The sequence below is a fragment of the Vicugna pacos genome, unplaced genomic scaffold (assembly GCF_048564905.1).
Source record: "Vicugna pacos unplaced genomic scaffold, VicPac4 scaffold_114, whole genome shotgun sequence".
Taxonomy (NCBI): Eukaryota; Metazoa; Chordata; class Mammalia; order Artiodactyla; family Camelidae; genus Vicugna; species Vicugna pacos.
Window position 1 is genome coordinate 333,170 of NW_027328794.1, and position 24,350 is coordinate 357,519.

General features: G+C 44.3%; 1 protein-coding gene across 1 annotated transcript in view; it reads left to right on the forward strand.

The window, feature by feature from the left end:
- The first annotated feature begins 627 nt into the window (after positions 1-627).
- LOC140694965 (trafficking protein particle complex subunit 9-like) overlaps positions 628-24,350 on the forward strand; it is a 53,630-nt gene continuing 29,907 nt past the window's right edge. Inside the window, exon 1 of the mRNA XM_072957966.1 lies at positions 628-789. The gene's annotated coding sequence lies outside the window, so the exon portion shown is untranslated. The remainder of the gene's footprint in view (positions 790-24,350) is intronic.

The following is a 24,350-nucleotide window of genomic DNA, read 5'->3' on the forward strand; positions in this document are numbered from 1 at the left end:
CCTGTCCCACCTTCTCTCACAGAACCCAGAGAGGATCGCTGGCCCTCCTGCGCATGCGCAGTCACTGCCAAGTGGTCCGCTGGTTGGAAGCTCTATATCCTAGCCGGGGATCGGGCCCAAAGGTTTCTCAACTCTGTCGCCCGGTAGGACTTTGGTTCCTGTCTGGGGCCGGGGCCTGTGGCTGTGGAAGTGCAAGGTGGGGGGCTCCCGGGAAAGTGGTCAGGCGGTTGCGGGAGGGCGGTCCGCCTGTCACAGTCCCCAAGGGCGCCAGGCAGCCCGTGTTCAGATGAATTGCTCAGGCCAGACCCCTCTACCCGCGCCACCTGCCCCGGCGCCCCGGCCACAGCTGCCAAGGGCCAGGTGTGCCCCTGCCACCTCTCACCCAGCCGGGATCCCCTCAGTCCGCGGCTGGCGTCCCCTTCCCCTCTCCCGCCCGCGAGTCCTCTCCTCCCTGGCTTCCTCTCCTTGGCCGCCGGCCCGTTCACGCCCCTGGGAGAGCTGTGTCCGGGCGGGCGGGGACTGCGGACCCGGACGGGGCGGGGGGCTGGGGCTGGGGCTGGGGCTGACCTCCGAGCAGGGCTGCAGCCCGCGTCCCTCCCCTTTCCCTCCCCCCCGGGGCAGCCCTCCTCTCCCTTTCCCGCTCCCGGAGGACCAGCTCAGTGGCCTGGGCACTGCTCCCTGGGCTGAGAACCTTCGGCTGTAACGCCCTGCTTCTCCAGTTGGAGTCGGAAAAAGGGAGCCTCAGTGCTGAGCGAGCTTCTGTCTCCTCCCTCAGTTTTTCTGCTGCAGGTAAGTACTTTTAACACTTTCAGGTGTTATCATGGCTGTGCTTGTTGATGTCACGTGTTTTTATAGTGAGAGTGATTACAGTGGTGAAAGCAGGGCTTGGTTCTGTTAAAAATGAGCTGAAGGCATGAGGCTGTGACATCCTCCTTCCTTCCCTCTCCCAGGGTGAAAGGAGTGATCCTCGATTTTCAAAAGATAGTTACAGTCCCTAACTAGCACAGCCCAGCTAGTGTGTGTTAAGAGGAACAGCACCACCAGAGGCCTTGGAGACCCAGGGATATTGCAGTCCTAAAGAGCTCCTGGCACAGTTTGGTTTGTTTTGGTTTTTTGTTTTTCTTAAATTGTGTGATAGACTAGTGGTATAAACAGAAAAATAATTGTCAAGAAATATTTCTTCATGTAACAGTGTTATTGTGATATAGTTCACACACCATGAATTCCATCCATTTAAATGGTACAATTCAGCAGCTTTTAGCATATTCACAGTTGTGCAACCATTATTATTCCAGAACGTTTTCATCACTTCAGAAAGACCAGTGGAAATGAATGACCTATCCACCCCTCCGAAGTGGTGGTTCTAAAGAAATTTCTTGGCTATTCCTGATCATAAATTAACTTGTTACATTCCAAGAACAATCTGGTAGGAATTCTAATCAGAATTGCAATGAATCTGTCTATCAAAACTGGAAGAATTAATGTCTTTATGGCATAAACTTCTTCTACCCATGAATATATCTGGGACCCTATCTTTTCATCTGTCCAGTGACTGGCCCATGGGAAGTCCTCACTACTTGTTGTACTTGTGAATGATGAGATTCTATACATTGTTAGTTGCAACTGTAGCCTTTCACAGAAGAGAAAAGTAACCTCAGTGAAGCAAGTGACTCTCTGATGGTCAGAAAGAGTGACAGCCAGTGCTGGAGTGATCCAGTGGACTTGGTGCTTGTAACCAGAATTCTCCACCACATACAGTTAAGGGGATTAGAGTGTTCTTTTATTTTTTCTTAATGGCGTTGCTTTTATTTTTACTTATTTTTTAAATTCTTTTTTATTTAAGTTTAGTCAATTTACAATGTTAGTTTCAGGTGTACAGAAGAGATTCAGTTATAAACATATGCATATGTATATATATGTTTTAGATTGTTTTTAGTATAACTCATTACAAGAAATTGAATATAGTTCCCTGTGTTATACAGCAGGTCCTTGTCATTTATTTTATATTTACTAATTTGTATCTGTTAATCCCCCCTTCCCTGCCTGCTAAACACAGTTTACTTTCTATGTTCATGAGTCCATTTATAGGAGCACCGTTTTTCCTAGTAATATATGCTCTTTGGCTGCTTTCAGTTTCAGTAATTTCATCTTATCTGTGGGTGCTTTTATTCTGGTGGCCTTTATGTGGTTTGCACACGTGGTAATAGAGATCTGTATTTGGGACAAATTCAGGCCTCTGTAGTCCCTGGTACAGAGTGCCCACTGAATTGATGCTTGAACTGGGAAAAAGGCACAGTAAATTTTGGAATTTCAACTATGGTTGAGAATTCCAGGGTTCTATAACCTGTTTAGACAACCTTAATATTGGCTGCACCCATACTGGGTAATTTGGTGGAAATTCATGGTATGGTGGTGTAGAGACAGGGAATTGTATGCTTCTTCTCTTTCTGTTTTATTACACTCATTCTCCTGGGCCTCCCAGATCCTCCCCCAGAAGGGCCCAGGGCTGGCTTGGTGCTGCGCTGAGGCAATATTTGTTAATAAGGCCCTTTCCTCTACTCATCTGAGCCTCCGGTTCTTTCTCTGCACAATGAGGGCTTAGACTTGATAAGTACTTTTCAGTTTCTTTTAAAGCCATGTTTCCTTTGAGAAACAGAAAATGCAAATCTCTCCTCTCAGCCCAACCCTTTAGATTTTGATAAGTCCTCCAAGGAGTGACATAGCTCTTTGTGGAATATGAATGTGATTGTGATCCCAGGTGAAACAGAAAAGACTCTTCAGAGATTTATTGCAGGGAGAGGGCAGGAAAGGGGCAGTATGTCACACTTTCTAGTGTGAGCACTGGAGCAGGGGCTTGGATTTAAATATGGTGACTGACGTGGCCTCTCTCTAATCTTGTAGAATGTGATGAACTTCTCTACCTCAGTTTCTTGATGTGTCAAGTTGGGGTGATAATATTTTAAGGCTTTTGTGAAACATTATACACATAAGCCATTTGTGTCTCGGTAGAAACAAGACCTGCTAGGGATTCAGGGATTTGTTTAAAAAAAATCTTGTCCATAGCAGACTGTCTGTGTGTATTTTAAGTTCCTGGAGGGTGAGGGTGAGTCTGAAGCCCATTGTGGGACAGGTGGGCCATAGTTCTCTGTGCCCCAGATTACCCCCTCCTCCCCAGTCCTCTTCCTCAGTCCAGGATGAAGTTCCCTTGTAGATTTTCTCAGAGGTCTTGTGGAAATAGCTTTTCATTTTATTGTTTCACCAAGAAGTTCTGCCATCATGATCTCTTTGGTCAGGCTTTGAAGGGCTGCCATCATGATATCTGGTAAGAATTCTATGGAATTGGGAGTTTCTATTTAATGAAAAGGAATAAAAATTACAAATAGAAAATTAGAACAAGGGTGGTTTCAGGGGCTCTTTGAAATGGACACCATTAGCTTTGTTAGCTTCAGGTGCTGTGGCCTGTTGCCACGAGGACCCATTGTCTTGCTCTGAAGTTGGAGGTACCAGTGGGTCCAGTGGGAATGATAACTGAGTGTATCTCATGGGCTGGGCATTGACCTATTTGTACTGTGTGTTCCTAATTTGAGACAGTGAGCTCACCTAACCTCAATAACCTCTTTAAAAAATTAGACTTTTTATTTTGAGATGTAATGTTGATTCCCATGTGGTAGTAAGAGATTATATGGAGAGGGCTTATGGATCCTTTTGCCCAGTTTTCCTTCATGGTTCCATCTTGCAATGGTGAGGTACAATTCATTACTGACTCACTAACAATTTGAGGTTTGTGTTATTGCCCTCATTTCTATTCATGATTAAACTGGGGCTTAGAGAAGCACACAGGCCTACCCAGGTCACCCACTTTGTTAGTGCAGAGTCGGGTGAACGTGGGCTTGGGATTTCCAGGCAGTACCATTATGATGGTCTGTGGCAGGGAGCAGCATTCACTTGCTTGTTTATTCATTCATTCAACAAACATTTATTGAGTAAACTCTGTGGGTCATATGCTTTCTTTGGCTTATCTGATTATTCATCACTACTGAGAATCAGGCAATGTTTATAATTTTTAATCTGAGAAAATTAGCTCTGAGAGGTTATAACCCTCCGAAAGGAAGTATAGCTCATTAAGGAGGGATAGTACATTTGTACGTCACCTCTTTTTATGCAGGTGGTACCCTAGACATTTTACATTTGCAAACATCCGTAATTCAGATATATTCTTGTAAGGCAAGGATTTTTTTTTTAATTGAAGTATAGTCAAGTTTACAATGTTGTGTCAATTGCAAGGTGTTTTTTGACTTTTGAATTAAAAAATACTTTTTCAGGAGGGTAATTACGTGTATTTATTTGTTTCATTTTTTAAAATGAGTTACTGGGTTTTGAACCCAGGACCTCGTACATGGTAAAAATGTGCTGTTCCACTGAACTGTATCCTCTTCCCCTAGGCAAGTTTTCTTATCCATTATTATGAATCTTAGGGGATCAAATAATTTGGATACAAATCCAGATCTTTTAATCCTACTGTGGTCCTTTTCTTTATATTCTGCTGAAGGGGTTTGGGGAAAGCATTTTCTTTGTTCATTTTTTATTCAGCATTTTTGAGCAGTGACTTTGCATCAGGGCCTTGCTAGGTGCTTGGAAATAGAAAATAAGAAATGACCCTTCTCTGCAGAGGCAGGAAGCCTAGACCAAAAGCTGGGTAATATGATCCGAGATACATTAGCCATGTGCAGACTCTGAGGACAAACTGTACCCCCGGATTTGCTTTGGCTTCCCTTGCCTTCTGGCTGGTACACACCAGGTCACCGCAACCCAGATGGGCCCGTAGCACACAGCAGATTATGTACCTCGATCTCCTCACCCCTCTCGGCAGGGCCAGCAACATGAGCATCCCTGACTACGGCAGTGTGCTGAGGACCACCAGACTCGTCCCGTTGTGGTCCAACCAATGGAGATCATCTCAGAGGAGAATTTCTTTTGCATCTATCAGCTACTCACCTCGGTGTGCCATATCAGCCCATGCGGCTCCCAGTGGACATTCTGTATCCACTACAGGCACCACTATGTGCCCGAGAATGGGTGGAGCGTCTTCCAGACACACCGCAAAGTCGTGGGCCTTGTCACCATTACCAACTGTCTCTCTGCCAAGGCCTTGGAGAAGCTGCACGTGCAGAGGGGCTGTATGGCACCGCGCTTAATGACTCTCAGCTCTTTGTCTTTGTGCTGCATGGGGAGGTAGCCGAGCAGCCGTTCACCGACGTGTCCTTCAATCTACGAGGACTGCAGGGTGGTGGAGAAGAGGATCGAGGACTTCACTGAGTCACTCTTCATCTTGCTCAAGTCCAAGTGGCTGGATGGTGGCCCCAAGAATTTTGGGGCAAGATTCCCCTCCTCTGCATCCTGTTTGAGAAGGAGGACTTCATGGGACTGGACACAGACAGCAGGTAAGTTTACCTGGAGGCCAGCCCACCCTGGCTTTGTGCCGGATTGCTTCCCTACATCCAGAAAGGGATCAGCAAGGAAGAAGTCTGTCTTGTAGCCAAGGGGGGAGGGAGGTGCAGCCCGCTGGTTTACAGACATTTCAAAGTGAATCCGCCTTTGTTTCAGAGAGATCCTTTTAGGGTTAGTGTGGACACTTACTCCCGCTTTACAGCCAGGACCATGGTGGGAACCCTGGAGTTGCTGTCCAATAAATTAGCCAAAGCCACTGATGCTAGGAGCACTGGGGAGGAGGCTGGACTGAGTTGAGATATGCTGTAGGTCAAATGCACATCAGACGCTGAGGCTTGTCTAGCAAATGTATATAAACTATCTCTTTACTTCCTACATTGATTACATGTCAAAATGATAGTATTTTACATACAGTTGATTAAGTAAGATCTGTTCTTAAATCAGTTTCTAGTATTTGTTTTTTGTTTGTTGGTTTGTTTTTTTGTTTACTATTTTATACGTGGCAACTGGGAAACTTTCTTCACATGGCTCTCATTTCATTTCTGTTGGGCAGCCTGTCCTGGGACAGTCTAATTCCTTTGCTTTTGGATGAGATGCTTAACCCCGAGAGGCGGAACGGGGCACTGGTTGAGCTGGGGCTGGAGCCGGTGTCTCCTGCCTCTCAGGCCCAGCACCTGTTCGGCTCAGGCCCTCTCTTCTTGCCCGACAGCCACCATGCCAAGTTAGGACATCAGAAACACCGCCAGGGACTCCCGAATGAACTCCTTATGCAGGGAAAGGCGTATCACGGTTTATGGGACAGAGCAGGGAAATGTTCATTCTCAGTTTGTCCCTGTGATTAAGTCAAAGTCCCCACTTTGCCTCGGAAGTACAGACGAGCTCTTTTGGGCTGCCTACCCCCCCACCTTCTGCTCTGTTTCCCGGTGTATCTATCGTGCTGTCCCTCGGGCAGAAGAGGGTGAGATGTCTTTGCCGAGAAGTGGTCCCCCTTTGCTGGGGAGTGTAAGGGAAGCTGTGTCCCCCCGTCCTATGGCCTCTGTCCTTGTGTCTGGAGAGGGCTCATGGTGGTCCCACAGGTGACGGTCCGAGAACCTGGCACATGCTGCTGGGCCTGCCGTGAAGGCAGTGCTCTGTGATTACTGAACTTACCTAAGATCAGATCCTACTTTCTGGTTGTTGGTAAGTTGGAGGAGAAGATGCTAGAGAATTGATAAAAAGAATATCTAGACCAGCCCTGTGAGTGAGAAGAGAAGTGGACCCGAGTCCCACCTGCGAGAGCCCACCTAGCGGTCTCTGGATGAATTTTCTGTTCCTCCCAGATATACCTGTATGGCTTAAGGAAGGGGAGAGGCTTGTCGTGGCCATGATCTGTGCTTGTCCTCACAGGGCCCTGTGATCTACATGCCCGCACTCCCCTTCTGCTTCTTGGGGATGTGCTGGTATGTTTAGGAGCCTGGGCACTGCTGAGGGCATAGCTCCCAGCACCGTGCTACACCGAGTCTGGCTCTGTTCACCTCACCTGTCAACACCTGCTGAGGCCCCAGGCATTAGTCAAGGTAGGTGCATCGGTGCAACGTAAGCAGGGACCACCTTCTCCCCCTGGACAGACTGGTGAGTGAGCAGTTGAAGCCTTGAGCCCTGCCCCAGCCCCCACGCCAGTGCCTCCTCTTTTGTCATAGGAGTCACTGGTGACATTTTTACTCAACAAATGCTTGTCTCTGAGTCTGCAGAGCCACCAAAGAATGCCAGCTTGTTTTTGTCTTTTGAAGTCTGCCCTTGGGACTTGGCGGAGTAGCCGAATGTGTACTTAGCCCACAGTGTTTGACACTGTCACCATTGATTACCCAGAACCTCATGTACCAGGCATGGCTCCCGGCATCAAAATACAGCAGCACATTAAATCTCCCTCCTTGTGGGTCTGTCTGTCCTGGTACCATAAGAGCTCAGCCAGCTTCTGAACGTCAGTGAGATAACGCGGCCAGTGAGCTCAGGTCAAGCACATTCTCCTCCAGTCACTTTTACCACATTGTTGCTTTTAGTATTCCACAGTCATTAGTTTTTTAAACAATGCTTTGGTGAAGGAGCAGAGCCTAATTCTCTCCTGCTACTCTTGGTGGAAGTGAGTAAAACGGTCCAGAATTAAATGCGACCACAATTTGTAGCTCAAAATCTGCCTAGACGCTTGTAGGTGGAATTTTGGTTAGGGGCGCTGACCACGTTGGGGTCGTCCAGCAGCACCGCTCCCCTCAGGCCCCTGCTTTCCCTGGAGCAAGAGGTGAGGGTGGGTTTCACCATCCCCGCGTCCCTGGCCTCACACACTCACGTAAATTCTTGTACATGCTGTCAAAATCATTTTTGTTCTTGTGTGTTTCTAATTTTCTCATCTTCATCTTTTCCTTTTTCTTTATTCCTTTTTCACTTGTACTGCCCAGTGAGCATGTTGTTGCATCTGAAAATGTGGGCTGTGCACATCCTGCATTGGAAATAGCCAGATTGCCATCCGTGCTGTCTCAATCATTTTAAAAAGCAAAAACTTAACAGCTGTCTTGATCCATGTATTATCCTCGTCATTTTGTATTTTCTTAATTTTTGGAATATTTACTTTGTTTGCACATTACCCACTGGTTTTTGATACCTGTTAAAATCCTTGCTTTGAGGAACCTGTTTGGTCCTCTTTTTATTTGGTGACAAATGTGCCCTTATTAAATTTGTTTCATTGTTTTGAAGAAGTGAGATGCGAATTGATTTAGGCGGCTGCTGAGGGATTCTTTTCATGGAGTATTTAAACTAGTAAAGTCAAATTCTGCGGCAACTTGCACGATTCCTGCTTTTATACAAACGTGCTCGGCACGAGGTTCCTGGCTGTCGCTGTGTGACGTGCGTGACGGCGCTTCCTGGCCGGTGGTCACTGGTGAGGAAGTGGCCGGCTCGGGGGTGAGCATCTGCAGGGGACGCTGTTGGAGGAAGCAGTCACCGTTTGGTTCTTTAATTTTTTTTTTTTTGCATTCAACTTCCCCGTGCCATTTACTTTACTTTGCCTTCATAAAGGGGCCGAATTGGGTCTAAAATCCATGCCACTATTTTGTTCCCTTTACGAGGCTGGTTTTTCTGAGTATCAGGACAACATGGCCTTCTCCTAAGTAGCTGGCTCACCTGGATCTGTTGGACACAGGGACAGCTAAAAGGGCCATAGCTTCCTCTCTGCTTCAGCCAGTGGGCATTCAGAGCTGGGTCTGTGGTTTGCCTCAGCATCCGTGCAGACCTTCCTACCCAGGGATTTACTTTTAACCCATGTTGGTAGTAAATAGCTGAATCCGTTTCTGTTGCAGCTGACGTTCACCACTGACGGCCGTGTCATTAGTTTGTGGTAGTCAGTCTCCAACACCCCAGACAACCATGAAGGAAGATGATTTGGCCGACCTAGGACCTTGGATTCTCACCCTCACCATGGTTCATCTCACCCAGTGGAAGGGTGTGGCCACCACCATCATGCTGACCATGAGGTCTTGTTTCTCCTTTCATGCTCTGGTCCAAATGTGGACACTTCATTTTTCACTGAATTTGTCTCACTTGAGACAGGCCAGAATATCTGAATGAGTCCATCACATTCTGGGTGGGGAACAGAACAGAAGTAAGTGTCACAAGTAGATGGAGTCTAGGCTGTCCGGGTTGGCAATTGCAGGCTGGGATCTGTGATGGCCGGGCTGTACCCTGGACACAGGCCTTTCCCGTGGCTCCCATGAGCCCAGGAGTTGGAGTGAGAACAGCCTTGCCTGGGTTCCCACATCCTCATCTGCTCACTTTCAAGTGTGTGTGCTAATTAGGAGCTCCCCCAGACCTCGGGCCCTTCAAAGCTCAGACCACGGGAGAACCTTGAGTCCCTTCTCCTGGGCCTCCTGTGTGAGAATCCAGTGCCTTCTGAGGTGGCCAGTGGCAGGAGATGCCTCCCCCGCCGGGGAGCACCCTACGGAGGACTGTTATTCAGTGCACCATGCTGTGAGCTTGTGGTGTTCCGACCATGGTCCCTGCAGAACCACACTTGAGATGGACTTATTGTCATAAATAACAGGACTGATTGCAGGGCAGGGCCGGGGGGAGGGAAGAGTGGAAATTGAATGTGACCTCAGACAACTAGGTGGGTGCTGGGGCTGTTACTAAAATGGGGAGTCTGGGAGATACCTGCCAGGAATCGAATTCCAGAGTAAATGGTGGACATGAGGCATTTTTAAGATGCCATTTTTCATCCAAGTTAGGACTTCAAAGAGGCACTCGGTTCGATGAGCCTGGGGCTCAAGTGAAGGAGCCGGACTAGAGATACACGTTGGGAGTCGTCATTCTTAGCTGGTGTTCACAGCCTTGCATGTGAATTAGATCTTCTCGAGGGCTGCAGACTGAGGCTGAGGGGGGGCAGGGCTGTGCCTGGGTTGGAGGAAAGCCCAGACCATGCAGCTTTGGTGTGTCAGTTAGCTGCATTTGCCATTTTCAGAGCAATGCTATTTATCCTTAAGGGGCCAGGTGGTGGGCAGGGCCAACCAGGAAGAAATCTGCAGGGAGGGTCGTGGCCACATGTGCGTCTTGGGAAGGTGCAGAGGCTGCAGGGTCTGGGAGGGTAGAGTCCTCAGAAGCTGAAGTTGGAGTGGGGAGTGGGGAGAATGTAGTCACAGTCACCTGTGAGGGAGGGAGGGAGGCCTAGGGAGTCCCCACCTTACCGGACTCTCTTTCCCATGAACAGAAGGCAGTCAGACAGAGGATCTGAGGTGAGAAGGGATGGGCAAAGGGAGGGGAGCCAACCTGGAGAATGTTGCTTGGAAAGTTCTGGAGTAGTCTCCCTGAAAAATAGAGTTAAATATACCCAGACTCTTAAGAACATTGTTAGTGACTTGGGAGGAGGCAGTTGTTTTTCTGGCCTCCTAAGGGTAAGGCATGTATCCAGGGATACACAGAAGATACGGGCAGTCTGTTCCAGGGGCTTGATCGTTACCGGGGGAACAGTGCAAGTTTAAAGGGGGAGAAGGGCAGCCGAGGGAAACTAGCCAGGCCCCGTGTCAGGTACCAGTCGGCCGCCCTACTTGCGTGTTGCATTCACATCCATGACTCCCAGGTGGGCAGTGGCAGCCCCCTTTTGCAGATTGGGAAACCTTCTCAGAGGGGTTAAGGAATTGGTCTGTTTAGCGGCTAGTAAATGCTGTAGCAGGATTCAAGCAGGGCCTTGTCAGACTTCAAGGTCATGTTCTCTCTACTGTTTCCAGTACTTCCCTGTTATGCCTGGAATGGTGAAGTGGGTCAGTTTTGGAGCCTTTCAGAAAAAGTATGATTTAAGAGCCTCAGGACTGTTTCACAAAGCTCAGCGTTCTTTGATGATTCTGAAGCACGCAGTGCTTTTTGCCCCACAGAGGTAACGTCTAACTCCTTTGAAGATGACGTGGTTGCAAATGATGTACAGGTGCAAAACCAGACTCTGCAGCTTCTGAACGGAAACTCTCCAGTTCTCCCTTGGTCAGCTTTCTTCCGCGGGATGTAACTGTGCTGCAGCGTAAACCTGAGCTTTCCGTATGGAGTGAGTGTTTAATATCCAAAGTTAGCATAAAACGGTCAGATGAAGAAAACCGACGTTGACAATTTATTTTTGGGTTCCATTAGTCAAGATATACTATCAATTAATGACCCATATAGCAAATGAAATTCAGTATAGGACATTGCATTTCTTGCTTTCTATTTAGAGTTCTCTTACAGAATAAGGTTGCCTGCTTTGGAACATCAGCTTCACCACCACGGCACCTATCAGTGTGTTGGTGTGATTGCATTTACAGAGTGAATGTAATCTGGGCTTCCTCAGCCCCAAACACTTCAGTGCAGAATCACGGGCTGTAGACGTCTGTTAGTCACGCAAATACTTCTAAAATTATATGATTCCAGAAAAGAAAGAAGAGAGAGAGAGATTGCCTTTATCAAATTTCCTTTCAGTTCTAACTGCAAACTGTTGTTGAGCAGCTCTTGTTTCCTTTGTATATGAATATATACATTTCTTTGCATGTAACCTAGGTTTTGGACTAGAACACCAAGTTCTTGCTGTCCACAAGCCACAAAAATAGTAGCCAAATTGGACCCGTGTGAAATAGTTTATACTTTTTTCTGAGAAAGTATCCTTGAATTTGGGACTTGGGCTGTGATTTTTGCTTTTTGATTCCCCCACCCGTCTTGTAATCTCTCACTCCTTCCCACGTGGCCCCCAAGGGTTCGTGGTCTTATTAGGAGCAGGCACCCAGTTGGTCTCCATATATTGCCGCTTTAGATAGAGCCCAGACAAGACTTAAGGACATTATCAGAGAGGACTTCCTGGAAGAAATGGGCTCTAAATTCAGTTGTGAGGACAGAGTAAGAGTCAGCCAGGAGAAGGAGTCAAGAATGTGGCTCAGGTCGCAGGTGCAGCCCGGGCAGAGGCCTGGAGGCTTTTGGCGTGGGGACCCGGGGAGAGTGCCCTGTGCAGTCCAGGGTGGAGGGAGCCCCTGCTCGGGAGGGCACTGGAGACAGTCCGTGGTGTAGGGCTTTGGAAGAAGTTGAGTTTTACTAGAACTGACACAGTAGGCAGTGAAGGGTGTCAACAGTAAGTGACCCTCAGGAAAGGTACTTCAGGTTTTGCTTCTGATATTCTACAGACAGAAGGATCGGGATGGGCGAGAGCAGGTATGTCTGTCCCTTTGAGATCCAACCCGTCATTCATTTATTCATAACACGTGCACTTCTGTGAGTATAGGGGAGAGAGGGTGTAGCCACGATAATAAGCAAAATGTATTTGCTTCTTGAGAGCTTAGCATTGTCAGAAGTTGACTTAGCCTAGAAAGCTCTAGGAAGAGAGGAACAAATTGTGGAGGTTGGAGGGAGGGAAGGCTTCCTTGGGAAACAGTCAAAATGAGCCTGGAGGCAAGTGAGAGGTAGGAGCATGTCAGGGGACCCCTGAGGTCACTGGGAAAATGTGTACTGAGGTGAGGCTGGGCAAGCAGGGTCTGGGGTGGGGCTAGAACTCTAACAGGGAGCCTCTGAAGCATTCGAAGTGGGGTTGATGTAATCAAATTTGTGATTTGGGAAGGCTGCCGTGGCTCTGTGTGTGTAGCGGGGATGAGGGGGTGGGTGCCACCAACTGGGGGATCATAAGAATACCATTCACAGGCTGGAATACGGGCATCGGGGCTACTTGGGGACGGCAGGGGCAGTGTGGATGCCGGCTTTCTTTATGGGGGGCTTGTTAGCGGGGCCGCCCTTGAGGCACCTTGTGGCTGTAAGAAAACTGATGGAGGCTGCCAGGTGGACTTTCGTCTTCTCTCTTTCCCTTCCTTGTTTGATGATCTTAGCTCAGCCAACATTTGGAACAAAAGAGCTAATTTCCAGGGTTGCCCAGGACTTTGTTGAGCTCGTTCGAGTGAGATCTGATTGGATTTAGGTTTGTGTTCAGATCTGGATGTTCACTAAGATAGAAACGTCCTGTCATTTCGATTTCCATAGGGGTTTTTATTCTTGATAAAGATTGCTTTCTTGGTGAGAGGAAATTTAAAACAGCTGTTGTCTTTTTCAAAAAATCCTCTTTTAAGAATTTTAATATTCAAAGAATATGAATATATAAAATATTTAAGGAAGTCTTTGGTGTGGTTTCTTTGCTTTCTGAGCTAATGTGAAGTTAGAGCCTTTGCATTACTTAATAGCACATTCTTGTCAGTATTTAAAGAGCTGTTAGTGAGCGCCCCAGGTCCCACCTCTCAAAGAATCGTTAAAGTTTGCTCTGAAATAGTGAGGTCATAAAGGTCTTGTTTTCAGAAATCAAACGGTTTATAATACACAGCATAACTCCATTTATAAAATGATAATAAGTTGAAAACTAAGAAAGTGGAGGATAAATGATTTTTTTAAAGCCTAAACATAAATTTTCTTGTGCTAATGTTGCAAGTGGAAATTTTGAAAAGAAAAATCCTACCGCAATATCATCTATTTGGAATACATATATGAGTTTCACGTTTGAAAAGTATCTGCGCAGTGGTTTTCGAAGTCAGGAGCATTCCTGCTCAGATACTGGCAGTGATGGTTGCTGGTGTTCAATGGAAGAGCCTAAATTTGCCTTCTTAGCTTTTTGGTTTTTTTATAGTGAGAGGGTTGAGTAGTGCTTTGCCAGCATGATTTTGGGGCAATTTGAGGGCAGATGTCGTGTGCCAGCAGTGAGAAATTTCCATGCATTTTATTTTCTGGACATCACCAGGGCACATGTGGGGTTTGTGCCTGCAGGCTGGAATGCTGCAGGACTCCCTGATCATTCACCTTTATGTCCTGGAGCTGCTCCGGTCAGTGAATGATTTTCTGTGACTTGGAGATAATGTGGTCTGATGGAGATGATCAGATGTGCAGTTAAAATGCTATTACTTGAAATAAGAGTAACCTAGAAACATTTCTCTAACAATACAGGATGAGGGAGGAGGATTGGCTGAGCTGCTTGCAGTGGGGAGTTTTAGTTGACTCCCTCACCGTGACTCCTGCCAATATCCACCCCAGCCCTGCACGGTAGTCCTGCCGAAGCAAGCAAGCACTTTGCTCAGAAACAGACTGAATTTCCTTGTGCCTCTCTTTGTTGGATTTTTTTGAAAGCACATTTTGCCCTTTGCTTCAATGCCATCCATGCTAGTCACCTCTTACACTCATTTTTCTGGCCTCGTCCATAAATAGCTGCTGAATGGATGAACAGAATGTAGTATCTCCATATAGTGGAACATTATTCACACGTAAGAGTGAATAAAAAAGACAAAAAAGAAGAGGAAAATGAAAAATGCCACCTGTTTTGGGAAGTCCACTTTGACTGTTCAACCCACACTTTTCCCTTTGAAACCCAATCACTTATGCTCCACTCTACTCTTTTTGATAGTACTTACCACCTTCTAATAATCTTTAAATTTTTCAAAAAAAAAAAAAGAAAGAGATGCTGATACCACTTCAAAATGTACAAGACTTGATAACAGCATGTTAATTGAAAGGAAGCAGACACAAATGGCCACATATTGTTGATTTCAGTGATATGAAAAGCCCAGAATAGGCACATGCTGAGGCAGAGAGCAGGTGATGGTTGGAAGGAGCTGGTTGGAGGGGGATTAGGGAGTGACTGCTAGTGACAGGGGGATTCTTTTGGGGTGATGAAGTGTTCTGGAAATAGAAGGTGATGAGGGCTGCACAACCGTGAGTGTGCAGAAGACTGCTGAGCACTGTCTCTGGGAGTGCCTGTTGTCGGGGCATCTTTATTTTTTTCTCATCCTGCAATGTGAAGAACCATCTTCTGCTCTGGCCATTCTACTCCTGTGAGTGGTGCGGGTCAGAGACTTTGTAGAGTCATGTTTCTTTTTTCCCCCTGGCTGAGTGTAGGCAAAAAAGATATAAGCCTGAGAAAGTGCTCCATCTGCAGTAATGTCTTTTAGATTTGCATGGTGTAAAAATCTTGAGATCTTTTAATCATTGAGGCCAGTCTGTGGGGGGAAATACCCCGTGAAGCCTGGGTGAGCCAGAGAAGAGCCGCGCTTCTCTCCCAGACACGGGTGGGGATTGCACCCCCGTTCAGGCAGTGAAGGGCCCAGACCCGTGAGCAGACTTGACAATCGTGAATATTTACGTGTATCCGCTGCTTCATCTTGGATATTAATTTCAAGCTGAGTCAGTTTGTGGCGGCAGCCTCATCCTACATCAGGAATTTATAGTATCTGCTCTTTGAGGTGAAGACCTGACAGACTTGATTATTTAACAGTCTGCCTTGAATTGATATCTCAGATTCCTTTGTCAAAAGCAAACAGCAGAAATACAGAATTCCTTTAATGCCAATGTGACCTGGAACGAGTTTAGTCTCTGTGCCTCAGTGGCCTTATCTGTGAGTGGGAAAGATGATAATAGTGCTTCCCTCAGAGGAGCTGGTGAGGGGAGAGTCAGAAGCACAAATGGAGGACTTACAAAAGATGCTCTTGAATGACCGAATTTAGTGATCTCAGCCTGGTGAGGCCTGAGGGGCAGAGATGTCAGAACAGAGCAGTCCTAGCCGGAGCTCGATCCGTGATGGAAGCTGTTATGATCAGTATCACCACTGTGCGTTATCAGGTAATTTTAAGACTTGGTAATATGAATTCTTGAAAAATGTTAAAGGACTAGACATCTCAGATCCAGTTTACATAGTCCTCAAGATTTCTTCTGAGAAATGGATGGTTTCTTCCCCATCTTAAATCTGAGATGAGTCTCTAAAAAACTCTGTATTCCTCCATCTTTTTGCTTTAATTTTCCATTTCCTAAAAAACCATGTTTTTAAATGGAGTTAATGGGGACTGAACTGAGTGCCTCATGCATGTTAAGCACTTACTCTCCCAAATGAGGTATCATCTCCTCCGTGATTTTTGTTAAAATTTACTTTCTTAGTTTACAGAGGAAAGAGGCCTCTAATTCTTTTTCTGGAGACTTGTCCATAAACCTGTAAATCTATAATTAATGGACAAAATTTGGTTTATTAAAAATCATTAGAATATTCTGCAATTCATCCAAAAAGAAATGCTCATTGACTTAAAATGTTTCCCCTTTAAGGGGATTTCTCCTGTTTGGTCTAGCTTAATTTGTTAACAGCCATCCTCATCATCATAATGACCAAACTCACTGTGAGTGGACACCTACCTAAGGCTAAAATGTTTTCCTCATGTTTTAATTCATAGCAGGTGTTTGATTGTAGGTATCAGTGTCTCCTTTTTTGCAGCTGAGGGATTGAGAGATGGAGCAGCTTGTCCCAAATTACACGCAGCAGGCTGTGGCTAGCTCGGTGCTGGAACCCAGGCTGCACAGAATGCATTCTTAATTGCTCCTCTTATCAGCCTCCCGTTAAGTGGTTACCCGAACACCTGTGACTCCATAAACGGCCGAGTTTAGTGATCTCAGACTGATGAGGCCTTGAAAGGAGAGACACCATTGAGAAGTTGAGACAGAGTGGCAGAAATTAAAATTGTTCATTTTCACAAATTTTTAATTCTCAGGTAATTACATAAAAAGTTATTTTTTTTATTTTAGTGCTCTGTAAGCACTAAAAACAAAACATTAAAAATAATTATAGTGCAAAAGAGAAGTGAGCTCTTAAAGTCCAACCACTGCTAATGATGTTGCTTGTTTTTCTCTTGTGGCCCTTTTTGACAGAAATACTTACAAAGACTGAATTGGTTTTATGTAGTTTTAATATGGAAGAAAAGATTGTCAGTGAATATTGTAAGAAAAGTCTTTACTCTTTTCTTTCCTGTTGATGAATATGTACTTTATTTTCATGGCTTAAGTACATTTCCTCATTTGTGAAATTTGAGTAATATCGTTTAATTTGTCTGACTGTGAGAGGTAGATGCCTTGTATACAAAGAACCCAAGAGGTGCTTAATAAAAGTGTGCTGTCACAATGACAGATATTTTAGAAGGATCAACTCTGAATACTAAAGAGTGTCGCTTATTTCTGATACATATTCAATATGTATTTGTATGATATATTTGAATATGGTTTAAAGTAACAAGGATTCATTTTTTTTTGGTGTAGTATGAAGTTTTAATGAAATCTGTATCATTCTAGTGAGACAGGGACTAGTTAAATTGCCTTAATCAGATGACCTTGAAGATTATTTACACAGAATATGTATTGTTACAAATCAGAATTTATGTTGCCGTGTAACCATCCACTCAGACATTTAAATTCGTGGGATTCTGACCAGATCCGTTAAGTTTAGTAAAATCCATATTGATCATTTTCAGGGAATAAGCTCCTCTATTTTGTGATTAAAGAAAATTTTGATTTTTTTCTACATTCTTAACAGGTTTAAAATATCAAAACATTGATTTGACATGTCACTTTTTTAATAGAGAGAATAAAGCTCATGCTGTTTTATTATGTAAATAAATGTTTTTGTATGGCAACAAAATTGTATGATATCCTGGCTCTTTTAGTATTTTGCAAGATACTTAGATAACCTACTGTTGGAAAAATACAAACGTGAATTTTATGAATATAGGCCTAGTACAGATCTGTTGGTTTTTGCTACAGTGCAAGACATGAGGCATAGGAGAACTTTGCTGCTGATTGCCAGGAGGACAGATCCCATGTCTCAGTTTCCCCTCCTGTAAAATGAAGTGGCTGAACTGGATTCTTTCCTCTTCTAAGATGAGTTTCCATGAGCCTATATCTTCTGTTTATATTCAGGAGTATTAGCAATATCAGATTAAATACTGAATATCCCTCTTTCCCCCGAATCAAAGTGCAGCATGTGCTATATAAGTTTTATTTATCTGATTCTCGTTACTGATCCTACAGGCAATTTTTGTGTTGCATCTTTCCTGGTAACCTGGAAGGTCATTTTACCCATAGGTGGCACTGTTGCACCTACTTACAGTCTTAACTTTCCTGTTTGTAAAAGGAGGCTTAAACAACGTTATTTTATTTTGATTACTTTACTTAATGCTTCAGAATAGCCCAATGTCCATTATGTCTGTCTAACTGGAAAAGTTATTCTGCTTATATCTTAGATTTATTCTGTCATCTCACTGTGAACATTTCAGACTTGCTGTGCAAACAATAGCAAAATCGGGCTTTTCTTCTAGTGTTAGAAACCAGTGAGCCGGGATTTTATAAAACAGCTAGAAGCGGCATCTGGAGGACCTTAAAGGTGAAAAGTGTATTGAGTTCCCTGAGTTTTGACCCCGCCGCTGTGTGTTAATTGGTGGTAGGAGATTTGGTACATATACGAAGGGGTGTAGTTTTTGATATGGTTTGCCTGTACGCGCTGCCACTGAGCCACTTGAGCCTGAGTCAGTTCGTTTTGAGTTTTTCCCTCGTCTGTGAGATGGGGATATTCGTATCTGATTTGTAGAATTGTGAGAATTAGAAATTATGTGCAGTGTTTACCACAGTGAGTATGTCAAGAGGGCTCTTAAACTTTAGCTGCTGTTTTGTGTGAAGCCATCATTTGAGAGTCTTTGGCAATTACTAAGAAACAGGAAAATAAGAAGAGATGGTTTTATGATGAAAGATATTTGAGGAGGTTCCATAGTTCCTATACCCATAATTTAGCATCAGCAGAGTCAGAACTGTTACACAGTCGCCCTAAACCAACGTTAAGCCACAGAATTATTTGTTACTTCATATATTTTGGGGTTTAAGGAGATCCAATACTTATACATATGTTGTCTCCAGAAGCCTACTGAGAGATGACACAAAAGAGTATACAGGCAATAAATGTCTTCTTTGTTACTGATGAAGCCACGTTCTCCATGAACTTCAAGGCTGTGGGAAAATGCGTGTCATGATACTGTGTCCCAGAAATACAGACTCACCCTGTCCCATGTAGCTCTGGGCCACAGCGAGCCTTCCCTTGAGAAGACCTGCCCTTTCATGCACAGGGCTTTCCTGACATGGAGCTGAGCATCCCGCGTGCTTCCCAATGGTGACCAACACTGGAGTGAAAGGAAGGGTTTCACATGCCCTGCTTGTCTCCCCGGACTCACACCTCACTCTGTTAGTGTAATGAGTGCTAGCTGTGGGCCAGGGGCCAGGGGTGTGAAGGGAGAAGCACCCTCCATGGCCCAGAGGAGTGGTTAGGAGACATCCACTCCCTCAGTTTAAACAGGTGGTTGGATGGAACATAAGGGTGCTCCCCAAGAGTGTGTAAAAGGAGAAATAAGGATTTTATTTGGGACTTAGGCTAGCCAGGAAACAGATAAGATGATTAGAGGGGAGACTTGTAAAACAATTTGATATTAAGTTGACATTTGTTGAACACCCAAAATGTGCTACATTCTTTTCTGAGCATTTTACAGAAATGAATCCTTCAATCTTCTCAACAAGCGAGTAAGGAAGGTTTGATTGTTATCCCAGTTTTACAGTGTGGAAATTGAGGCACACAGAGGGTAATTAAGTTGGCAAAATCACAGAACTAGTAATTGGCAGAGCTGGTATTTAAACCCTGGCTGTCTGGTTTTGAGGTTCCCAGAGATGGGCTTTGGGTGTTTAGCATTATCGACATCCCTGAATCTTTATACCTCTGTGCATCAGTTAGCCTAGAAAGGACAGGGAAAGGAGTGTTACACAGGAGCTCATAGTCATTTCTTGGCCGCTGTCCACGGAGAGTGCACCGTGATTGGCGTTAATTGACTTCTGGGCAGTAGATCTGTTTGTATAATAGAAATATAGTTCATTGAATTAATCTAGAAACCCTTCCTGCTCCGTTTCTGTCCATGCTTGCCATGTGACTGCCTGCCCGTGATTGGGCCGTGGAGGAGAAAATGTACTCATGGTTGAACTCTGATATTTCAGTCTGGTTCATAGATTCACGTCTTCTGTTACATTAAAAATTTAAGTTTCTGGTTTTCTTGCATCAGTGTCTCATGAGCTTGGTTAATGTGAAACCAGTCCATGGGAGCCCAGGGATGATGACGGTATAATTTCTGAGCACGTTGAGGCACTTCTACCCATGCAGACGTGGCTGGAGGATGTCCAGCTTCCTCACTGATTTCCCCCAACAGCATGGTCCTCTCCCACCCCTGGATGTGAGGTTGGGAGCTCTCTGAGTAGGCCAGTCAGAGGCCGAGTCCACCAATCAGAAAATGATGAAGTACCTGGAAGTGGGTTTAATAGAAGACAAGGGCTTCCAGGTTGTCAGATGGGCTGTTCGAGTCCATTTGGTGAAAAGCTGTCCACTGTCTGTGGTTGAGCTACTTCTTTGCTGTTGAAAAGTCTGGAGTAGATGAAGGGATTTTAAAAAGCAGAAAGGAGTGATTTCAGGTGGTACGTCCACACCGGTGAGAAGTGATGAATGACCGCCTTTGTGAGTCATAGACAGTCTTACAAACTTCATAAACCAGCTTTAAAAGCTCTTCCATCTGAGTGCACTTCATATGGGGTCCAGATCATCACTGGTCGCACTGTGAGGGCAAGTAACTGATAATGGCAGAAAGGACACGGAGGCATCAAAAAGGTCTCAGTCACTTTCCCTGATTAAAGGATGCAGCACAGTGTAATATATTTTAGCTGGTTTTTCACTGAAAAGTTTTTAGTGTTTTCTGGGACTCCCCAGTGCCCCAAGGTTCCATGCAGCTGGGTGTCCCCTCAGTGCAGCTCTGTCAGCGCTTGCCCTGGGCTGACGCGGTGTCACGGGGAGCAGGACAGTCAGCGTCCCCGGCTCCTCCGAGCTCCGTCTCCTCATCCGCAGAGCCGGGTTTCTCATCCGTGTCTACTTAGTAGGGTTGCTGAGAATCACACGTGATGCTTCAGGTGTGACCTTTGGTTGTCTCTGTGATTGGCATATAGTTAATATTTGATAGAAACACTTGTTTTTTTAGTATAATTGTAGCACCTAGATTGCAGTGGTTTTTAGTCTGCATTTTTTATAACTTTATTCTTATTTTTAAATATGCACTTATTTTTATTTATTTTTTTTGGAGGTACTGGGGACTGAAGCCAGGACATTGTGCATGCTAAGCAGGTGCTCTACAACTGAGTAATACACACCTTCCTTTTCTGCACTTGAAAGTAAATATTGCTATACACAAAATAGCTCTTAAACACCATCATGGGACCTAGTCACTGTATAGACAATTGAACACGTATGCTATTTCAATAGGAATAAATGTTGATGAGACATACATTTCTGAATCTGTTAATGTGCTTAAAAACGATCATAGGTAGTGATAAACACGAATCTTTGATCCAGTACTTCTTAGAGACTGTTTTGCCATCAAGGGAAATTACATTCTACAGAGAAGGCTAATTGGGTCTCTTTGATATTTAGATAGTTTAGCAGATGATGAAGGCTTTCAAAAGCTGACAGTTTTGTATTTTAAAGTAACTACAAAGTTACCTTCTACAAGTTGTAAGTACTAAGCCTGTGAAGTGCCCAGTAATCCAGGGGGTATGTGTCTGTGTCTGTGTCTGTGTCTGTGTGAACGTTGGTGTGTGTGATTTCAGGAAGGTAGAAAGAAATTCCGTATAGACTTCTGATACCTTTCTCCTCCATTTCAAGGTGTTGGCATATATTTACACTAATAAATTGATATTCAGTTGTCATTTGGAATATTGGGAATAAGACTTTCTCATACTTGTTTCAGAAGGATTAGGGAGCATGAGCTTAGGAAATGGGAGGAGATAGAGGCAGGGAGGTTCTTTAAACTTTGTGCAGAATTAGAAACAGTAACTTTTCTCTTTTCTTCTAAAGCAAACTGGCACTGAATTGTAACATACTATTACTCAGAATTGCTTTTCTGATCAGATACATGTACCTCAGATTTTTAAATGCAACATGAATGATGAAATGTGTTTTAGCAGTTATTTTTAAAAGTAGTCTCTTTTCAAGTAAAAGGCTATAGCCTGTTCTTTCTTCTAGCGGTACAAGAAATTCTCATTGTTCTGTTGCAATGATCTATGTGCTTACTTTTTTTTTTTTTCTTTAAGTGCTTTTTTCATTGTGGTTTGAATGAATGTTTAAAATTTCTGGATTTTGATCTTTAGAACATGCTGATTTCTCAGAACTGTTAAAAACCTGATTGTTCACTGCTCCTTGTTTGGTGGGGCACCCTATTGATTTCTGTTGTCTGTTAAAGAGTGAAATTCTTCCTCTAGCCTGCAGATCATTATGTGAATGGTTTGCAGTGTGCCTTTAAAATTATTTGTATGCATTGAGCATGTTTGTCCAGTGAATTTTAAATTGACTCATTGTAATGACTTTGATTTGATTCTGTGTCTTTTGCTCCTCTCCACAAGAATTTGAATTCTCTGTTGCATTTTGTATACGTGTTCTTAACAGGGGAAGAAATTTTGCATTTTTTACAGAGGTGGGTTTTCCTATCCCCTCTGAATGCCTTCTAAAATTGATACAATAAAAATCAGTTATTGCAGTGCATAAATATTTCATAAATTATTTTTTGGCATAATCAGAAACAATGACCAAGAATGATAATAAAAAATACGAAAACCTTCCTTCCTTTGAAGAATAGAAATCAGGTAGTCAGGCTCCCTCATGCTTTGTGCCTGACACACTTACTCTCATGTCATTGTGTATCATGATTCGGAGATGGTATTGTTTCAGGTTTATAGATTTTTGTTTTAACATTTGTGTTGAATTCTTTCTCCAGGCTCATGTTTCCTGTTGTGTTTGTGGAAAGAGTAGAAGGGAAAAAAATACTTTGTTTTGTTTTCAGGAGGCCTGAGTTGATGGGAAAAGAGTTGAGGGTGGGCTGAGGAAAAGAGTGACACTCCCTCTCCTCCTGGTTGAAATTGATAAACAAAGAAATCAATTAAGTATATCGATATTTGACCAAAAGAAGTTAGCGAGCCCAAACTGGCTAGAAATGCACAATGGAAATTACTGAATTCAGCTTCAGAATGAGGTGCTTTACCAAGTAGAAGCAGCTTAGAGCAATCAGAAAATCAGTAATATGATGAGATATAAATGGAATATTATATCTTTTATTGCTGAAACTTTTCTACGTTAAGTTGTGTAGAGCTAAAATTAAGTTTCAATCACCAGGAGTTAAGAGAGTGAGTGGTACTGTAGGATCATTATTCACGGATGTGCCTAGACCCTGATAGAGTGGCTGAAGATGGCAGGAAAAGACCCACATCCAGGATTTTCATCCTAGGGTGTCCTCCATAATGGTTCCATGTGGAAGCAGATGATTGGGTTAACAAATTGTAACACACCCCAGTCGCCTCTGAATTTTAAGAAGAAAAAATATGCTTTGATACTGCTTTACAAGCAAGTTCCTGTGCATCCTCACTCCAGACTCCTTGCCTTAAAAGCAGAGACAATGCTTTGCTTGTGTAGTTGAGGTTTTAGATAGCACTCTGCTGGTTGTAAAGCAAGGACCGAGACCCTCAGCTATAAACGCTGGGCTTGTGTGTTGTTAGATAATGTATTATCCCCAAAACAAGGACCTGGCTGGTCTGGTGGTCTGCTTTTTAATGAACATATCTAAAAATGTATCTTGTTCCCCTCACCCCATGACTTCCCTAAAGATACACTAATCGTTTGTACTCATTGTGTATTCTACAATCTCTGCCTCATCCTGTCTTTCCCGAATTTCCTCCTTACTATCTCACAACTGTTAACGAAGTTTTCCTTTGATTATACCCTATAAATATGGGAGCATTTGAGAGGCTCATGGAGATGGCTCCCTAATCCCTCTCGATTTCTTGACTTTTTCCACAGAGTCTTGAATAATCATTCCTTGTCAGTAAGACTTCTTCCAGCCAGAACCCACAGTTCCAGGTGAGAAGGATGCAGGCTTTATCTCTCCTACCGGAGGCAGAGACAGAAGAGAATTGAGATATGCTCCCCCGTGATCCCTTCCTGCCCCAGGTCTACTGCAGTTCACCTGCAGCCTTCTGGCCTCTGCTCAGAGGGCCTCTGTCCCAGGACTGACCTCAGCGTTTTCTTCCCTTGTCAATATTTCCTGTGCCTTTCAGAACTTGGTCTCTTCTCTGCAATTCAACCCTGGCAGATGTGATGGTGGTCAGCGTGCTGGTGGGCAGTCCTTTGGGGACCCCCAGGAGCCATGCTGATTCTCCTTAGTCTCTCAATCGGGGTTACAGAACAGTCGAGCACCGAAGGAAGCCCATTCTCGAGATGTCAACAGAGCATTTCATCACTTTCATTTTATTTTTCAATTTTTGGTGGAGAAATTATTTGTAGTGAACTGTTCCAGATATTTGCCGCCTGCTTTCCTCATCACCATTCCTTGTTGTCTCTGGTGCTAGTTTTATAAACCAGGTTTCTTCTCTGGTCATTTCTGGCAGCTGGGCTTGCCGAATCCTTGATCTGTATTTGAAACAGAATGCTTCCTCGTGATGTCAAGGTGATTTTCCTATTTCTGAATATTTCGTGTACA